Genomic DNA, 19,415 nt, shown 5'->3' on the forward strand with positions numbered 1-19,415 from the left:
GGTGCCACTCAATGCATATCAAGGAACCATGTGAAAAAAACAAGAAAAAAGAAAATTATGCAAACAGAGCGCACACCCGGAAAAATACAATAAAGTTACGAAAATGCAAAAATATATTGAAGGCAAAACAGAGAACACAATAAAGATAAAAACATATTAAAATATGACCGACACACCACTGGTCCCATTATGGGACCAGTGGTGTGTCGGTCGTATTTTAATATGTTTTTATCTTAATTGTGTTCTCTGTTTTGCCTTCAATAAATTTTTGCATTTTCGTAACTTTATTGTATTTTTCCGGGTGTGCGCTCTGTTTGCATAGTTTTCTTTTTACTTGTTTTTTTCACAAGTTTATACACTAAAAGAAAAATTTATATTTTACTCAAAAATATACCTATAAAGAGAAAAATCAGACAAACTGAACATTTTGCAGTGGTCTTTTAACTTTTGCCAGAGCTGTATGCTGACAAGGGACAACTGAATGCTGCATCAGGACAACGAACTTGACTATGACGTCTGTGCAACTGCAGATTGTGCCCAAGAGGCAGCAGGGCCTCCTTCCTAGACAACAGATTGGGAAGAACGTAACACAGGGGAAGGGCCAGTGATTTCATCCTCAAGCACAGATCTTGTACCCGGACGTTCCAACCACCTACTAGGGTGCTGCGTATGTCAACAGTATATGGCGTATGTTAACAAAAGTATTATGTCAAATTACCCTGTGTAAAGGGATGTGTGAGTAGGATTGTTGAATTAGTAGCATATATAGAGCATGCTTCATTACTCATAATATTATTCTGTGTAAGGCTGAAACCTGAAGAAGTGTGTGAAGCATATTAATGCATTAATGTTCCACAATGTACAAGTGCAGACCCAAAATTCAACATCAGGCTCACAGGTACATGCCAAAAGAGACAATGAGAAGGGATAGCTAGAGATAAGGAGTACAAATTTTACCAGTGAACAATGTACAAAGTTTTTAAAATAATTAACCAAGGGGTCTGTATCATACAAGTTGAAAGAGGCCATGATGATGACCTCACAACACATTTTCTAGTTATTAGAATAGCTAGAGCTAGAGAGTACAAGTTTCACCATTGAACAATGTACAAAAGTTTCCAAAAATGTTAAAACATTACCACATAGGGTATACATATATGACCACTAAGTACTTGTTGCAGAAGCAGGAGGAGAAGGACATGATTTCCAGAACAAAATGGGTTCAGATTGTAAGGAATGGAAGTGAAGACAACTTCCAATAAAGAACATTTGGGCTGCATTTGCATTGGGTTAATGTCATCCGCAGGGCTTACAAAGATGGAGGAAATCCAGCCCTTGTTCAATTTTACAATATCAAGCCTGTATGCATTTTCCGTTGGCAGGCGTGGGCGCCTATCTATTATGATTGCACCAGCCGAACTAAAAACTTTCTCGGACAACACATTTGCGGCAGGGCATGGCAGCAACTCCAAGACGTACAAGGAGAAGTCGGGCCACGTGTGCAGCTTATACAACCAATACTTAAAGGGCACTGAAGAATCAGGAAGGACGCTGGTATGGTAACTTAAGTACTCCACCATCTTGGTCAATTTCTCCCTCCTCGTCATAGTAACACCCACAGAGAGCCCTTGCTGATGTGATAGTATCATTTAAATGGCCCAATTGGTGGACATTCCCCCCCACCTGGTGTGCATGACCCTCCCCAGTAATCCTTGTAAGTGAAAAGAACCAGTACCTCTGCCAGTAGTGTTTTCTGAGGGTAATCTTTTCAGCAAGTCTTCAACAACGGCCCTCTGACACGCATGCACTGAAAATGGCATGTCTGCCTCCGACATGAGAGAAGGAAATTTCTCCTTGTACATGAGTCAAGAATGCTGCACAGTTAGTATTTCATGGTGGACAAAATGTCTTTCATGGGAGGGTCTTGGGAAAGGCATTTAGACATGAACTGTGCCATGTGTGGCAGACTACAAAGCGTCAAACATTCACTGTCCCAACCAGGAAAACATTAACCATCCTTTCCTCCTCACGACGCCTCTTCAGGCCATCCATGCTGGACACACATGAAGCTGGGATTGAGAGTCACCACTGTTATGAAGACCAAAAACTCCTGTTCCTCCTCCTGTTCCTCATCATCACCCAATGAGTCCTGTGAATATTGTGTGAGGCTGGGCTGTGTGGTATTAGCCAATGTAAAATCTTGCTCCATAGCCACCTCCTTGACAGTCAAAATGTCCTCTTTGTGATTCTGAAGCAAATGTTTTAATAGACAGAGCAATGGGATGGTTACACTGATAATAGCGACATCAACACTCACCATCTTGGTGCAGTACCCAAACTTTTGAAAAACCTCACATATGTCAGCGATTCACACCCACTCGACAGTTGTTATGTGTGGGGCCAGAGTGTTACTCTGATGGGCATTGCCAAGCTGGATTTCAGACACTGCCCTCTGCTGCTCACTAACCTTTGCCAACATGAATGGTCAAATTTTAGCATGTAGGCAGGTAACAAATCAATTGGTGAAGAGTCAAATTAAAGTGCTGTTGCAGCGCAGTCATACCAGCAAAAGCCTGAGATGACTTCAGGAAATGGGTGCTGACATGGCATACCTTGGAAAATAGGCCTGGTAAGTCAGGGAATGTTTTTAAAAAACGCTGTATAACCAAGTTCATTACGTGGGCCATCCATGGAACTTGTACCAGCTTTCGAGCTTTAAAGCTGCCACCAAGAAATGCCCATTATTGCACACAACCAGACCTATTTGGAGGTTCTGCGGGGAAAGACACTGATCGATCTGGTCCTTTCTACTTTTCAACAGCTCTGCAGCATTGTGAGCTTTATCACCAAAACAGATGATCTTCAGCAGAGCGTGCTGCCACTTCGTCAAGGCAATGCTGCATATCTCACAGCTGGGGAGTGATGGGGAGGCTCATTCAGCTGAGGATAAAGAGGACGAGGATAGAAAGAAACTGGAATATGAGGAGACTGAAACCCTGATGGAAGTTCGACCCGTTATTTTTGTTATTTTTGTTGTGGGTAAGATGTGTGATATTCCAGCCTCTGACTCTCTCCCAGACTTCACCAGGTTCACCCAGTGTGCCATCAAGGAAATGTAGCGTCCCTGTCCACAAAAACTTGTCCCCATGGCTATGGTTAGGTGGACCTTCATCTGTGACTGCGTTGGCCAGAGCACAGCTAATATTGTGTAGCACATGCTTATGTAACACGGGGAGAACACACCAGGAATAATAGTGGCAGCTTGGAATCGAGTACCATGGGGCTACCACTGTAATTTTGTCTGATGGACTTTCAGAAAAAAACAGCCATACAGGGGAAAAACACACCATTGGCCTGTTATTTAGCCTCTGGTCAAACCACTACCTCTTCATGTCTGTATTCATGCTACGGATCCATCCCTCTCTACACTGCTGTGCTCGCTATGTGTGCCACTGTGCCAGGTTGGATAAGCAGCCTCATCATCCACCACGAGATCTTCCAATTCATCAATCTGTTCCTCCTTCTGAGTTGCGATTTTAGGCTGACCTGATGGCAACTGCACTTCAAGATTATCCTCCACCTTTTCAGTCATGAATTGACCTTCCCCAACGTGGCTTTTTTTCTGGCCTTGAGTGTTCAAATGTTTGTGCATCACTGCACTCCATCTCCTCATGACCCCTTTAATGGTGCATTGTGAGAGTCCAGAATAATTGCAAAGGAATGTAAATAGTTCCATGGAGTGGCCAGCGTTTGGGTAATATGACTCCTGGGACTCTTGATGAGGGGAGAAAGGAGGACCAGGTTAATGATTCAGAAGCTCAGCTTCTTGGCTACCAAGACTAGACCATGTGGAAGACTTCATGGTGTAGTTGTCAACACACTGGAGCCTTTGTCTGCCATCCAACCCACAACATTCTCGCACTTGTCTAGTGTCAACAGTGGTGAGTGCACTGACCAAATTTTAACAGGAAGCTAGAAAGAGATAAAGTCACTTTCGGATCTGTCACACAGCCTTAGCCGGCACCATTACATCCACATGCCCGTTCCTTAACATCATCCTTTCCCATATTTATTGCATTATGAAAGAAAAAAATTGTGGCTTAATTTTTACATGTACCCTCACAGAGGTGTTATGTACAAATTCTTTGTATCTAGCAATGTGCAGTTAATGTTTTTTAGCTATCAGCTTTATTACACACGGCAACAGCAGACTCAGGAAAATTGCTGGTAAGTAAAGACATTTGCATATCTCATTAGGCTTTGCGCCAGTTGCAGAACTGCTTGATAAATACAGTGCCTACAAGTAGTATTCAACCCCCTGCAGATTTAGCAGGTTTACACATTTGGAATTAACTTGGCATTGTGACATTTGGACTGTAGATCAGCCTGGAAGTGTGAAATGCACTGCAGCAAAAAAGAATGCTATTTCTTTGTTTATTTTTTTTTTAAATTGTGAAAAGTCTTTTCAGAGGGTCATTTATTATTCAACCCCTCAACCCACCAGAATTCTGTTTGGTTCCCCTAACGTATTAAGAAGTAGTTCAGGCACAAAGAACAATGAGCTTCACATGTTTGGATTAATTATCTCTTTTTCCAGCCTTTTCTGACTATTTAAGACTCTCCCCAAACTTGTGAACAGCACTCATACATTGTCAACATGGGAAAGACAAAGGAGCATTCCAAGGCCATCAGAGACAAGATCGTGGAGGGTCACAAGGCTGGCAAGGGGTACAAACCCTTTCCAAGGAGTTGGGCCTACCTGTCTCCACTGTTGGGAGCATCATCCGGAAGTGGAAGGCTTATGGAACTACTGTTAGCCTTCCACAGCCTGGACAGCCTTTGAAAGTTTCCTCCCGTGCCGAGGCCAGGCTTGTCCAAAGAGTCAAGGCTAACCCAAGGACAACAGGGAAGGAGCTCCGGGAAGATCTCATGGCAGTGGGGACATTGGTTTCAGTCAATACCATAAGTAGCGTACTCCACCGCAATGGTCTCCGTTCCAGACGAGCCCGAAAGGTACCTTTACTTTCAAAGCGTCATGTCAAGGCTCGTCTACAGTTTGCTCATGATCACTTGGAGGACTCTGAGACTGACTGGTTCAAGGTTCTCTGGTCTGATGAGACCAAGATCAAGATCTTTGGTGCCAACCACACACGTGACGTTTGGAGACTGGATGGCACTGCATACGACCCCAAGAATACCATCCCTAGAGTCAAACATGGTGGTGGCAGCATCATGCTGTGGGGCTGTTTCTCAGCCAAGGGGCCTGGCTGTTATGACCTGGTGGTCAGGACAATAATGGACCTGGTGGTTAAGAGCACACGGAATGACCTGATAGTTACTGATAATAAGGACGAGCACTGGGACGTGGGAACTCTGCTGACCGCAATCCCTAAACTTATCAAACACACTAGAAATAGCCGTGGAATGCGCCTAACGCTCCCTATGCAACTCGGCACAGCCTAAGAAACTAGCTAGCCCTGAAGATAGAAAAATAAAGCCTACCTTGCCTCAGAGAAATTCCCCAAAGGAAAAGGCAGCCCCCCCACATATAATGACTGTGAGTAAAGATGAAAATACAAACACAAAGATGAAATAGATTTAGCAAAGTGAGGCCCGACTTACTGAACAGACCGAGGATAGGAAAGGTTACTTTGCGGTCAGCACAAAAACCTACAAAAAGACCACCCAGAGGGCGCAAAAAGACCCTCCGCACCGACTCACAGTGCGGAGGCGCTCACTCTGCGTCCCAGAGCTTCCAGCAAGCAAGACAACAAATTAAATAGCAAGCTGGACAGAAAAATAGAAAACCAAAGAAATACAAGCTGGAACTTAGCTTCTGATGGGAAGACAGGTCACAAGAATGATCCAGGAGTGAACTAGACCAATACTGGAACATTGACAGGTGGCATAGAGCAAAGATTTAAGTGGAGTTAAATAGAGCAGCAGCTAACGAATTAACCTAGTCACCTGTGAAACTCAGAAACACCCAACAGAGGAAGTCCATGGACAGAACCAGCCAAAGTACCATTCATGACCACAGGAGGGAGCCCGACAACAGAATTCACAACACCTGGCCATCTGGTCCGCATCCATGGGAAGATGGATAGCACGGCCTACCTGGAGATTTTGTCCAAGAACCTCCGCTCCTCCATCAAGGATCTTAAGATGGGTCGTCATTTCATCTTCCAACAAGACAACGACCCAAAGCACACAGCCAAGAAAACCAAGGCCTGGTTCAAGAGGCAAAAAATCAAGGTGTTGCAGTGGCCTAGTCAGTCTCCTGACCTTAACCCAATTGAAAACTTGTGGAAGGAGCTCAAGATTAAAATCCACATGAGACACCCAAAGAACCTAGATAACTTGGAGAAGATCTGCATGGAGGAGTGGGCCAAGATAACTCCGGAGACCTGTGCCGGCCTGATCAGGTCTTATAAAAGACGATTATTAGCTGTAATTGCAAACAAAGGTTATTCCACAAAATATTAAACCTAAGGGTTGAATAATAATTGACCCACACTTTTATGTTTAACATTTATAAAAATTTAACTGAGCAACAAAACTTTTTGGTTTGTAAGATTTATGCATCTGTTAATAAATCCTGCTCTTGTTTGAAGTTTGAAGGCTCTAACTTATTTGCATCTTATTAAACCTGCTAAATCTGCAGGGGGTTGAATACTACTTGTAGGCATTGTATATACTATGTATTTAACCAGTAGCATTTTTTTTACATCGCCTTAATGACATATGCCAACAGCAGGGTATGGAAAATGATTGCCACTGGTAAATAGTGACATTTGCGTATCTCTGCAGGCTTTAAGCCAGTCGCACAGCTGCTTGATAAATAAACACTATTTATTTAGCCAATGGAATTATATAAATATTGCCTTTATGACACAGCAACAGCAGACTCAGAGAAATTACTGGTAAATAGCGACGTCTGCATATCTCTACAAGCTTTGCGCCAGTCACACAACTGCTAGATAAATATACACAATTTAATAAATCAATAGAATTTTTTTATATCTTGCTTTAATGACATGCCAACAGCAGAGTAAGGAAAATTATTGGCACTCATAAACAGTGACGTTTGTGTATCTCTGCAGGTTTTGCACAAGTCACACAACTGCTTGAAAAATATACGCTAGGCAATGAAATTTTTTTATATCGCCTTTTTGACACATGCCAACAGCAGACTCAGGGAAATTACTGGTAAATAGTGAAGTTTGCGTATCTCTGAAGGCTTTGCTTCAGCCTCACAACTGCTAAATAAACATACACTATTTATTTTAGACAATGACTTTTTTTATAGCCTTTATCACACATGTCAACAGCAAACTCAGGGAAATTACTGGTAAATAATGACTTTTGCATATCTCTGCAGGTTTTGAGCATATCACACAACTGCTAGATAAATATTAGCTATTTCAGCAATAGGCGAGGAATAATATTTAGGAATCAGCTTTTAAAAAAGATATTTAATATTATGCTGGAATTGAGGAATATTATTTAGCTGTAAAAAAGCAGTGTAGTATATGCAGGTATGCAGGATTATTATGTAGCTCTAAAAAAATTTGCATAGTACAGTATATGCTGGTACTTCTGAGTAATATTATTTGACTCTAAAAAGAGCTGTTTTGTATATTATGGTACTGGATAAAACTCTGCCTCTCTCCCATATCAGACTGCCTGTTCCTATACTATGCAACACAATGCAAACTAGCAGATATCTACCACATGTACTTGCAATGATAACACCCATGTGTCTGCCTTTCCATTTCCCTCATCTGTCCCTATGCTCTATCTCAGTAGCTCTTAATAGAGCTTTTGGTAATAATAAATTCTCCCTATATGCTGTTTTTACTCTTGCTATGCTCACACTACACTCACACTATGCTGTTTCTTTCTGTAATGTGCACAAGATGGCGTCAGCAGGGACTAAATATTCCCTATGACACTGTAATGCCAGCCTATCACAGTAATGCCACAAAGATCGTGCTGGCATTACTCTGTTTGGCAAGCAAGCCCAGCATGTTCATTGGCTGCAAATAAAGCACCAAACATGCTGGCCGGGTCACGCAAATTTACAGAGGCAAATAGCTAATTACACACTGAGTAATGTATGTCCCTCATACCATACTATATGTGCGAGGAACGAATAGTGCCTTATATATTCCTGCTCATGCATTTCATCCTTTGAGCTTGCGTCTCTTGCGATCATCTTCGCTTTCTGACGAGCCACAGGAGACACACCTTTTCTTTGAGTGTTTGGGTTCTACTTTCTGACTGTATTCTGTCTAACACAGGTGTTTTCCTTTATATGGTGAAGCATTATATTTTGTCCCCATGGGGTGTTTACTGCTGGTGATATATTCAATTATTTGTTCTGCAGTGTAATAATGTTTGGAGAAAGTCTGTGAGCTTTGATCTACCGATTTTCAACTTGTTGTTTCTTTGCTATACTTTGCACCTTACTGCTGTTAACAATAGTAAGTAGGCTGTATAATTGTCAAAAGCAATTGCTTTATTCTTTCATATTTTGTTATTTACTTTTCTCACTGTAAGAACTTTCGTATGTTCAGCACAATTCTCCTCTTTTAGTTAATTCACTCTTCTCCGCCCTATGGTTATTTAGAAGGAACATTGAATTTCCATCTAACAATTCTTTGGTTAGGGCTATCTCTATATCCATAGGCACCGTTAGGGACTGTTGTGTCAGGATTAGTGATAGGCAAGCACTAAAATGCTCGGGTGCTCGTTGCTCTGGTTGAGCAAACTGGAAAGGGAAACTCGAGTATTTTTACCGAAGCCCCCTGGGGGTCTTTAGAGGGACAAGAAATCGATGGGAACAGGGCTCAAATGACATGGGAATATCATGGGGAAGACCCCCGGAAGCATGTCTGACTCCTAGGTCACTGCTGAGAACAATGTTGTCAGAGTCTTATGCCACTTTTACAGACGCACAATAAAACATATAAAAGTAAAACCAAAATGGATTTTCCTAGGAAATATGTTGTTATTACTATTATTATTATTTATTATTATAGCGCCATTTATTCCATGGCGCTTTACATGTGAGGAGGGGTATACATAATAAAAACAAGTACAATAATCTTGAACAATACAAGTCACAACTGGTACAGGAGGAGAGAGGACCCTGTCCATGAGGGCTCACAATCTACAAGGGATGGGTGAGGATACAGTAGGTGAGGATAGAGCCGGTTGTGCAGTGGTTTGATCGATCGGTGGTTACTGCAGGTTATAGGCTTGTCGGAAGAGGTGGGTCTTCAGGTTCTTTTTGAAGGTTTCGATGGTAGGCGAGAGTCTGATGTGTTGTGGTAGAGAGTTCCAGAGTAGGGGTGATGCGCGAGAGAAATCTTGCATGCGATTGTGGGAAGAGGAGATAAGAGAGGAGTAGAGAAGGAGATCTTGTGAGGATCGAAGGTTGCATGCAGGAAAGTGCCGGGAGATGAGGTCACAGATGTATGGAGGAGACAGGTTGTGGATGGCTTTGTATGTCATGGTTAGGTTTTTGTACTGGAGTCTCTGGGTAATGGGGAGCCAGTGAAAGGATTGAAGGGGAGAGGCCGGGGAATAACGGGGAGACAGGTGGATTAGTCGGGTGGCTGAGTTTAGAATAGACTGGAGGGGTGTCAGAGTGTTAGAGGGGGGCCACAGAGCAGGAGGTTAAAGTAGTCGAGGTGGGAGATGATGAGGGTATGGACTAGGGTTTTAGCAGATTCTTGATTTAGGAATGTACGGTCCATGAAATATTTTTGAGTTAAAGGCGGCAGGAAGTGGAAAGGGCTTGGATATGTGGTTTGAAGGAGAGATCAGTGTCAAGGATTACCCCAAGACAGCGAGCTTGTGGGACTGGGGAAAGTGGGCAGCTGTTTACTGTAATGGATAGGTTCGTTGGGGGGGGTCGCGTGAGATGGGGAAAAGATGATAAATTCTGTTTTGTCCATGTTAAGTTTTATTAATCTAGCAGAGAAGAAGGATGAAATAGCGGACAGACATTTAGGGATTCTGGTTAGTAGGGTGGTGATATCTGGTCCAGAGATGTAGATCTGTATGTCGTCAGCATAGAGATGACACTGAAAACCGTGATATTCTATGAGCTGTCCCAGGCCAAAAGTGTAAATGGAGAAGAGCAGAGGCCCTAGAACTGAACCTTGCAGGACTCAAACAGATAGGGGGCGAGGTGAGGAGGTGGTGTGTGAGTGGGAGATGCTAAATGTCCAGTCAGTTAGGTATGATGAGATCCAGGATAGGGCCAAGTCTGAGATGCCAAGGGATGAGAGGGTCCGCAGCAACAGGGAATGGTCCACTGTGACAAAGGCAGAGGACAGGTCCAGGAGGAGGATAGAGTAGTGTCGCTTGCTCTTGGCAGTTAATAGGTCATTGGTGACCTTAGTTAGGGCAGTTTCAGTGGAGTGGTGTGACCGGAAGTCTGATTGTAAGCGGTCAAAGAGGGAGCAGGAAGACAGATGTGAGGACAGTTCAAGATGGATGTGTTTTTCCAGTAGTTTTGAGGCATAGGGGAAAAGTGATATTGGGCGATAGCTAGTTACAGAGGATGGGTCAAGAGTGGGCTTTTTGAGAATAGGTGTGATTGAAGCATGTTGAAAGCTTGAGGGGAAAACACCCATTGTTAGTGATAGGGTGAAGAGATGGGTTAGGGTTGGGATGAAGACTGTGGCGAGGTTTGGGATGAAGTGGGAATGATCGGGTCAAGTACACAGGTGGTAAGATGCGATCTTGAGTGTAGAGTGGAGAGTCAATCTTCTCTTATGGTGGAGAAGTTGGTTTTGGAGGTGGAGGGCTGGGTAGTTGGGAGGAAGGGCTCTGGAGGTTGTCGACTAAAACTGTCTCTGATGTTCTCAATCTAATGCTTGAAAAATAAGGCTAAGTCATCAGCTAAGATGAGAGGGGAGGGAGGAGGTGCTGGGGGACGGAGGAGAGAATTGAAGGTGTTGAATAACTGTTTAGGGTTGTGAGACAGGGAGGATAGGAAGTAGGTTTGTTTTGCTGTGGCGAGTGTGGTCTTGAAAGTAGTGAGGTACTGTTTGAATGCAATGAAGTGCTCATTGGAGTGGGATCTTTTCCATCTCCGCTCAGCAGCCCTGGAAGCTCGCCTCCGTTCTATGGTCAGGCTGGTGTGCCAGGGCTGTCTGTTGATTTTGCAAGCTTTGGTATGTGTGAGAGGGGCAAGAGATTCCAAAGCTACAGCTATTGTGGTGTTATATAGAGCGACAGCATCATCCGCATTGTGTAGAGAACTAATGTCTATGAGAGAGAGGAGGAATTCAGAGGGTGAGTATAGATCAAGGTGTTTAAGATTTCTGCGAGGGTGTGCAAGTTTGTGGAGTGGGGATTGTAGACAAGAAGTGGAGAGGGAAGAGAATGTGAGTAGATTGTGGTCAGAAAGAGGAAGAGGTGAGTTAGAGAGGCGGAAAGGAAATGAAGTAGCCAAGGAACATCCTTTCCAGGGTAATGACTTGTATATAAGGCAAAATAACCAAAACCAAAAATGCTCCTCCACACCTTGGGCTATGTTCACACGTAGTGTTTTTGATGTGTTTTTGAACTTTAGGATTGCTTTCAAAAAAGACAAATGCATTCAATGGGAAATGTCATTTTAGCATTTTCCAACCTTATCTGGCCATGTGATGTGTGACACATCATCAGACTAGTGTTGAGCATTCTGATACTGCAAATATCGGGTATTGGCCGATATTTGCGGTATTGGAATTCTGATACTGAGTTCCAATACTTTCACAATATCGGATACCGGAATCGTAAGTTCCCATAATTCAATGAGCCAGTTTGATTGAATTCAGCTAATGAGGAATCCTAAAAAGTGTGGGCACATCCTGTTATGCATGTTAGTCATGTAACTCCTGGCATGGCTGTGATTGGCTGCTAAAATATTGTCATGATGCACTATAAATGTCGCCGCCACCATTTTGGGTTCACTCTGCTGTGAATTCAGTTAGTGACAGGACGCTGTGTTCTGACTGAGGGCCAGTTTGAGATAGCGATATGCTTCATTGTGCTTTACCCAGGCTAATTTAGCAACCGCTGTGTGAGAACCTTGTTTTTACCTTGCAGCACTGTTCATGGCTGTCTGCAAAGTCTCTGTGTGAGTGCAGCTCACTCTGTAGTCTGTTCTGCAGCCACAGCTGGTTGTAGTTAGCTCAGCGTGCATCACTGCCTCATACTGTTCCATTGTCCTTTTTTCAATTAGTGCTGCCTGCTGCACATTTTTCCAGATTTATCTTATTAGTGGGTTTCCATCTGTATCCTGCTAGATTGTGGAAAAACACTATATAGGAGTACATAGAGGAGCTTTTTTAGGTCTTGTAGCACCGTTCACTGCTGTCTGCAAGGTCTCTGTGTGAGTGCAGCTCAATTTGTAGTCTGTTCTGCAGCCACAGCTGGTCGTAGTCAGCTCAGCGTGTGTCACTGCCTCATACTGTTCCATTGTCCTTTTTTCAATTAGTGCTGCCTGCTGCATATTTTTCCAGATTTATCCTACTAGTAGGTTTCCATCCATATACTGCTAGATTGCGGAAAAAACACTATATAGGAGTACATCGAGGAGCCTTTCTGCAGCCTTGTGCCCTGCAGCCCCAGCCAGATTAGTATTAGCCTATTTTTTGGAGCCTCTTCTATTGCATTGTAGGTTGCTGTCCTGCATTGTAATCACTACAAAAAGTTTATGATACTATCGGTTTTACATCTTTGGGCACATCTAGTGTCTTTTTGTGAAATAACCAAAAAGTTAATAAAGTTTGCCAAACACTCCACTTTACAGTTGTGCAGGCCACATTAGCTCATATTAAAGTCTAGTCTACACTTTATATAATTAGTGTTTCTTATACCTGTTAGCAGCTGTTCAGGAATAAGCACACTAAGCCCTTAGTACTTTTCTGCCTATCTTTATCAATCTACCAAGATGAAAAAGGCAGGGAGGAAGGCACGTGGCCGTGGGCATGGAGTTTCTGCAGGGAGAGGACGTGGGGATTCCTTTCCTGCTGCAGGCACCAGTGACTCATCATCCCCCAGTTTTACCAGGGAACAGTCCTTCATGCGCAGCTTTGTAGGAGCTCGTTGTACCCCACTGCTGCGGGACGAAAAAATTGAAGCCGTTGTCGGATGTATGGCAGCTAACGCATTGACTTCAATTAGTGCCACATCCTCTCAGGCACAGAGCACTATAGAGCACCCATCTGTCTCTTCACCACCTGCCAAATTGCCCAGGCAATCAGTGAGCCCAGGACAGGAGCCATCTCTACTTCTGGTCTCTGAATCTCTTGGCTTGGAAAGAGGGGGCCAGCTAAGCAGCATTCGAGAAATTGAAGAAGAGGCAGTATGCAGTGATGCGCAACTGCTTTGTATCTCTGAATCTGAAGAGGCGGGTGGGCAAGTGCCTACGGTCAGCACATTTCAGTATGCATCTGATGATGAGACTCAGGTGCCATTTTCTGGTGCGTACTGTGCTGCCAAGACTACCCAGGAGAAGCAGTTGTTGGAAGAGGGTAGTGTAGATGATGAGGTCCTTGACCCATCAAGGTGTGAAGTACAGGAAGGTGGTGGGAGCAGCTCTGAGGAAGAGATTCTCCGAACGGCCCAAAAAGGAGGGAGAGGGAGGGGGAAGACTGCGTTGCCTGTAGCCTCCACTTCGGCACCCATTAGGAGCATGCCTCTTCCAAAAGCCAAAATGGGCACTCCCAAGACTTGCAGTGCCTGGTCCTTTTTTGACACAGTTGCAGATGACATTTGCTTTGTCAAATGCAAGCTGTGTAATCAGAAAGTCAAAATAGTGGAAAGTGACAGCAACCTCAATACCACAAATATGTGGACACATGTGCGGTCCATGCACGTGGTGGAGTTACAAAAACACACTGAAGACCTAGGCCAACCTAAAGTGGCACCTATCACCTCTTCAGCTCGTTTTGTAGCCTCTTCTTCCAGCTCACACACAGCTGGTTCTGCTTCCTCACAGGATCGCCATGGAAGAACCTCTGGCACTGTTGTACAGAGACCCAGTGTAATTCCACCCACAGCACCACGTTCCCTGTCATCCTCAGACTCCCAGCCCAGTCTACAGCCATCAGTAGCACAGGCATGGGAGAAAAAGCGGCCATTCTCGGCAAACCACCCCCTAGCACAGGCTCTGAATGTTGTCATTGCAAAACTACTGTTCCTTGAAATGCTCTCATTCAGGCTGGTGGAGACTGACACCTTCCGTAACTTCATGTCATTGGCAGTCCCACAAAACAACGTGCCCAGCCGCTTTTATTTCAGCAGGCAAGCCGTCCCTGCCCTGCAAAAGCATGTGGAGGAAAACATAAAAATGCGCTACTAAACGCCGTCAGTAGCAAGGTCCACCTCACCACCGATGCGTGGACCAGTCATCATGGACAGGGACGATACCTTTCCCTCACTGCCCATTGGGTAAACATTGTGGAGCCGGGTACAGATCTTGAGAGTGGTGCTGTACGTGTTCTGCCAACTCCAAGTATTGCAGGAATCCAGTCTGTACACATTGACTCCTCCTCATACTCCAGTTCCTCTGAATCAGCGCTGCAGGAGCGGTCACAGTCTACCTCCACATAGACCCGTGAACGCTTACCTGTTATGACCGATATGAGCACAGCCATGGCCAAACGTCAACAGGCCGTATTGAAATTAATTTCTTTGGGGAATCGAAGCCACACAGCACAGGAGCTCTGGAATGCCATCAAGCAGGAGAGCGACGTGTGGTTTGTGCCAGCGAATCTCCAGCCAGGCATGGTAGTGTGTGACAATGGCCAAAATCTGGTGGCAGGTCTGGGCCAAGGCAACCTCACTCACATCCCATGTCTGGCACATGTGCTCAACTTGGTCGTGCAGAGTTTTTTGAGGGACTATCCGGATCTTGATGCACTGCTGCATAAGGTCCGCCTAGAGTGTGCTCACTTGCGGCGTTCCAGCATGGCAAGATCGCGCATTTCAGCTCTGCAGCATCAATTCCGCCTTCTGGAACATCGCATCATTCCACCAGGTGGAATTCAACGTTACATATGTTGGAGCGGTTGTGTGAGCAGCAGGCAGCAATAATGGAGTACCAGCTGCGTCAGGCGCAAAAAAGTTGCACTGCGCGCCATACAGATTCACAACCACTGAGTGGGCCACTATGTAGGACATCTGCCAGGTTTTGCATGCCTTTGATGATTCCACGCGGATGGCGAGTGCAGATGATGCACTAGTTAAAATGACTATCCCCCTTATCTGCCTGCTTGAAAAAACTCTGCAAGCACCAAGGGAGGAGGTTGTGGAAGAGGTGGAGGATGAAAAGTCATAAATGCCATCTGCTTCTGGACAGTCTGCGCAACGTGGTTCTTCACAAAGGCCTAGGCAGGGGACCCTTTGTGAGGAGGATGAGGAGGAGTCAATGGAGGAGGAAGACATCTGTCCAGAGGAGGGAGTTACACAATGTAGTAGTCAGTATGTAGAGCGAGGGTGGGGTGATGCAGTGCAGGCACAGATCACGCCTCTAGCAGGGGACAGCATTTCTTGGCCAGTTGGCAGTCTGCAGCACATGGTTGATTTCATGCTGCAGTGCCTGAGAAACGACCGCCACATTGCCCACATTCTCAACACGGCTGATTATTGGGTGTATACCCTTCTAGATCCTCACTAACGGGACAACTTAAAAAGCCTCATAACACCGATGAGCCAGGATCGTAAAATGCGGGTGTACCAAGACACACTGGTGCATTCCATCATGTTCTCCATTCCAACCTAGAGCAGTGCTGCTAGTGCTTTAGAAAGCAGCTCAGTGCGTGAAGGCAGTGGAGGAAGCTCTGCACAAAGATGGAGCAGAAGCAGTGTCTCAGCACAACGCAAGACCAGTTTGGCCCAAAAGTGGCAAAGTTTTGTGTGCCCGCCACAAATGTCTACACCATCACAGATGGATCCAGTCAGCAGGAGGCAACGTTTCCGTCAGATGATGAAAGACTATATGTCTTGCCCTCTCAGTGTACTCCCAGACGGCTCTTCCCCCTTCAAATTTTGAGTCTCTAAGCTGGATACATGGCCAGAGCTTAGCTAGTATACATTGGAGGTGCTGGCTTGCGCTGCTGGTAGTGTATTATCGGAACGCGTCTTTAGTGCCACAAGTAATGTACGCATGCGACTATCCTCTGATAACGTTGACCGGCTTACTTTTCTGAAAATGAACACGGCCTGGATCTCGCAGGAATTTGCCACTCCTGTTCCCGATTAAATAATTGGTTGGCAATAGTATCCAGGTCTCCTGTTGTGTTCATGTTTCTACCAACTGAACTGTAATCCCTGGGCTCCAACACTGCCAGTTGCTGCTCAGAAGTGCCGTCTGCACAGTCAACACATGACCCAGTGTTATTGGGTTTCAGTAACGTCAGCTGATCCCCTGCTGTGTATCTGGCAATTTCTCCTGCTCCCTCCACACTCACACTACAACAGATATTAAACTTGCTCCAATTAGGCGTCAGCCTACACTCTGCTTCTCCTGGATTACCTGGGCTCCAACACTGCCAGTTGCTGCTTGGAAGTGCCATCTGCACAGTCAACAGTTGCTCCTCTGTTATTGGGGTTCAGTAACGCCAGCTGCTCCCCTGCTGTGTGTGCGGCAATTTCTCCTGCTCTCTCCACACTAAGACTATAACAGATATTAAACTAGCTTCAATTAGGCCTCGGCCTACACTCTGCTTCCAGCATTGACCGTGGGCTCCAACACCACCAGTTGCTGCTCGGAAGTGCTATCTGCACAGTCAACAGTTGCTCCTCTGTTATAGGGGTTCAGTAACGCCAGCTGCTCCCCTGCTGTGTGTGCGGCAATTTCTCCTGCTCTCTCCACACTAAGACTATAACAGATATTAAACTTGCCCCAATTAGGCCTCGGCCTACACTTTGCTTCTGGCATTGACCCAGGGCTCCAACACCGCCAGTTGCTGCTCAGAAGTGCCATCTGCACAGTCAACAGTTGCTCCTCTGTTATTGGGGTTCAGTAACTCCAGCTGCTCCCTGCTGTGTGTGCGGCAATTTCTCCTGCTCCCTCCACACTAAGACTGCAACAGATATTAAACTAGCTCCAATTAGGCCTCGGCCTACACTCTGCTTCTAGCATTGACTTTTGGCTCCAACACCTCCAGTTGCTGCTCGGAAGTGCCATCTGCACAGTCAACAGTTGCTCCTCTGTTATTGGGGTTCAGTAACACCAGCGCTCCCCTGCTGTATGTGTGGCAATTTCTCCTGCTCCCTCCACACTATGACTACAATAGATATTAAACTAGCTCCAATTAGGACTCGGCCTACACTCTGCTTCTAGCATTGACCCTGGGCTCTAACACCACCAGTTGCTGCTCGGAAGTGCCGTCTGCACAGTCAACAGTTGCTCCTCTGTTATTGAGGTTCAGTAATGCCAGCTGCTCCCCTGCTGTGTGTGCGGCAATTTATCCTGCTCCCTCCACACTAAGACTACAACAGATATTAAACTAGGTCCAATTAGGCTTTGGCATAAACTCTGATTCTAGCATGGACCCTGAGCTCCAACACCACCAGTTGCTGCTCGGAAGTGCCGTCTGCACAGTAAACAGTTGCTCCTCTGTTATTGGGGTTCAGTATCGCCAGCTGCTCCCCTGCTGTGTGTGTGGCAATTTCTCCTGCTCCCTCCACACTAAGACTGCAAAAGATATTAAACTAGCTCCAATTAGACCTCAGCCTACACTCTGCTTCTAGCATTGACCCTGGGCTCCAACACCGCCAGTTGCTGCTCGGAAGTGCCGTCTGCACAGTCAACAGTTGCTCCTCTGTTATTGGGGTTCAGTAACGCCAGCTGCTCCCCTGCTGTGTGTGCGGCAATTTCTCCTGCTCCCTCCACACTAAGACTACGATATTAAACTAGCACCAATTAGGCCTCGGCCTACACTCTGCTTCTACCATTGACCCTGGGCTCCAATACAGCCAGTTGCTGCTCGGAAGTGCCGTCTGCACAGTCAACAGTTGCTCCTCTGTTATTGGGGTTCAGTAATGCCAGCTAATCCCCTGCTGTGAGTGCGGCAATTTCTCCTGCTCCCTCCACACTGAGAAAACAACAGATATTAAACTAGCTCCAATTAGGCCTCGGCCTACACTCTGTTTCTAACAATGACCCTGGGCTCCAACACCACCAGTTGCTGCTCAGAAGTGCCGTCTGCACAGTCAACAGTTGCTCCTCTGTTATTGGGGTTCAGTAACACCAGCTGCTCCCCTGCTGGTTGTGTGGCAATTTCTCCTGCTCCCTCCACACTAAGACTACAACAGATATTAAACTAGCTCCAATTAGGCCTCGGCCTACACTCTGCTTCTAGCATTGACCCTGGGCTCCAACACCACTAGTTGCTGCTCGGAAGTGCCGTCTGCACAGGCAACAGTTGCTCCTCTGTTATTGGGGTTCAGTAACACCAGCTGCTCCCCTGCTGGTTGTGTGGCAATTTCTCCTGCTCCCTCCACACTAAGACTACAACAGATATTAAACTAGCTCCAATTAGGCCTCGGCCTACATTCTGCTTCTAGCATTGACCCTGGGCTCCAACACCACCAGTTGCTGCTCGGAAGTGCCGTCTGCACAGGCAACAGTTGCTCCTCTGTTATTGTGGTTCAGTAATGCCAGCTGCTCCCCTGCTGTGAGTGCGGCAATTTCTCCTGCTCCCTCCACACTAAAACTACAACAGATATTAAACTTGCTCCAATTAGGCCTCGGCCTGTACTCTGCTTCTAGCATTGACCTTGGTCTCCAATACCGTCAGTTGCTGCTCGGAAGTGCCATCTGCACAGTCAACAGTTGCTCCTCTGTTATTGGGGTTCAGCAATGCCAGCTGCTCCCCTGCTGTGTGTGCGGCAATTTCTCCTGCTCCCTCCACACTAAGAATTCAACAGATATTAAACTAGCTCCAATTAGGCCTTTGCCTACACTCTGCTTCTAGCATTGACCCAGGGCTCCAACACCGCCAGTTGCTGCTCAGAAGTGCCATCTGCACAGTCAACAGTTGCTCCTCTGTTATTGGGGTTCAGTAATGCCAGCTAATCCCCTGCTGTGAGTGCGGCAATTTCTCCTGCTCCCTCCACACTAAGACAACAACAGATATTAAACTAGCTCCAATTAGGCCTCGGCCTACACTCTGCTTCTAACAATGACCCTGGGCTCTAACACCACCAGTTGCTGCTCAGAAGTGCCGTCTGCACAGTCAACAGTTGCTCCTCTGTTATTGGGGTTCAGTAACACCTGCTGCTCCCCTGCTGGTTGTGTGGCAATTTCTCCTGCTCCCTCCACACTAAGACTACAACAGATATTAAACTAGCTCCAATTAGGCCTCGGCCTACACTCTGCTTCTAGCATTGACCCTGGG

The sequence above is a fragment of the Ranitomeya imitator genome, chromosome 3 (assembly GCF_032444005.1).
Source record: "Ranitomeya imitator isolate aRanImi1 chromosome 3, aRanImi1.pri, whole genome shotgun sequence".
In the NCBI taxonomy this organism is placed as follows: domain Eukaryota; kingdom Metazoa; phylum Chordata; class Amphibia; order Anura; family Dendrobatidae; genus Ranitomeya; species Ranitomeya imitator.